We start from the raw sequence: 1,954 nt of genomic DNA on the forward strand, positions 1-1,954 counted from the left end.
GGGCGTCCCCGCAGGGAGGTGCCTGGTGCCACCTAACGGACACCACAAGGACCTCCCCGTGTCCCCTCCCCTGCCAGGGCCTCTCCAGCCTCCAGAGCTCAACGGGACGGGTCCTGGTCGGGGCTTGGCCGCCACCTTCATCCCCCAGGTACCCCAGGAGAGGAGGAGGCTTTGGGGAGGGAGGGGAGGGTGGGTGGCAGCGGGGGAGCCACCCCCGGCTGATGTGACGAGGGGGATCAACCCGTAAGCCGTTAAGCCACCGCAAAGTCCCTGGCGCTCTGGCCCCGTTATGGCCGACTTCTGCTCACATCTGCTGCGGGGGTATTTTTAACCGGGAATTAAGGACTTCTGGGGCCTTAAGCAGGCAGAGGGGGGGCTCTGCTTGCTCCCTCCCAGAGCAGGAGCCGCATTTTGTGGGCTGCAGAGGTGCCTGGAGACACAAACACCAACCCCGCTGCCATCTGGGGAGGGAGAACAGGACCCCCTGGGGATCCCCTCCTCTCCACACCCAGCCATCAGCGGTCCAGCACTGGTCCCACTGGGACACAGGGAGCAGCCTGGCACAGAGGGATAAAAAATAAAAAACAGAGAGAGATTTATTAGCATTGAGTAAAGTGCAACCGCAGCGTAGATTTACACCCCCAAACGGCAGGAGAAAAGTTCAGAGCAGCCCTGGGGGGCAAGGGGGGTAAGAGGCCCCGAGCAAGGACGGGCTGAAAGGATACAACAACCGTACAAAGGTCTTACAACAAATAAAGAAACAACATCAGATAAATTACTTACAGATCAAATCGGTTACAGGGAACAGGAGGATGAAGGCTCGTGAGCTTCCGCAGGCTGAGAGAGCTGGAGAAGGGGCTGAGACGAGACTCAGGGCTCGGTGGAGGCAGGGGAGGTTTAGGGAATGAGACTGGGGCTTTACTTGGGTGTTTCTGCTAAAATCAGCAGAGGTGAAACACGGCCGAAATGCGACTGAATCACTACTGAAACGTGACTGAAATGCAAGTGAAACACGACTGAAACACGACTAAATCTCAACTGATTTGACTTCAGAGGTGCCGTGGAGCTGCCGAGGGGCTGTGGCAGCCGGGCTGGGGGCTTACGGGCCGGTCGCCTCTCCCGTGGCCACAGGTTGGCAACTGGCAGGGACCAATGGCAACAGAGAATGAACGGCAGAGAGACTGTGCCAAGAAGGGAATCCCACGCTGGAGACTCCTCACCACGCAGCTTCCTGTGCCACTGCCTTGGTGGCTCCAGAAGGGATCTGCTCCATGCACAGATGCAGGTGTTTTTCTTGCCAGTGCCTCAAACTCCCCGGGAAGACCCGAGCTGAGCTGCACTCCTCCAGTTTATGACCCACCAGCAAAGACTTCAGAGCCAAAACAGAGCTGCAGCCCCACTGCGAACGCATGAGCTGGTGGGGTCCAGCCCCTCTGCCATCCCAGAGCTATTTCTGAAGAGATCACGGACACGCTCATCACCAAAAACTGCCAGGAGCAGCACCCACAGGGGCCATGTGCCACCCTGGCTCACCCCAATTTCACCCTGGGAGAGCTCCTCTGGTCTGAAACAGGGAACACGGCTCTGCCCGCACCAGAGGCACGGCTACAGCCTGGCTGGAGCCTTTCTCCTACCAAAAAACCCCTTCCTGGGCTGGGATCTTGTGGAGGAGGCCCTGAGCCACGCAGGGACACTCCACAGCTCTCCATTCCCTTGTCTTCGCTGCCACCCTCACTGGCACACAGGGCTAAAAGGAATTTTAAGAGGAATTTAACGGGGAAAAAGGACGGCGCAGCCTTGAGCTGCCCGGAGAATGAATGGGACACCCAGCAGATGATCCAACAAGGAGCAAACTGATGTGGAACAAAGCACATGGGAGGGTGAAAGGTGGGCACGAGGATGGGGAATCTTGTTGGATCCAATTAGCCAAAAAGAATGGAAAAAAGTTCAGCAG

This window comes from Mesitornis unicolor, unplaced genomic scaffold, assembly GCF_000695765.1.
Source record: "Mesitornis unicolor isolate BGI_N332 unplaced genomic scaffold, ASM69576v1 scaffold992, whole genome shotgun sequence".
Lineage (NCBI taxonomy): Eukaryota > Metazoa > Chordata > Aves > Mesitornithiformes > Mesitornithidae > Mesitornis > Mesitornis unicolor.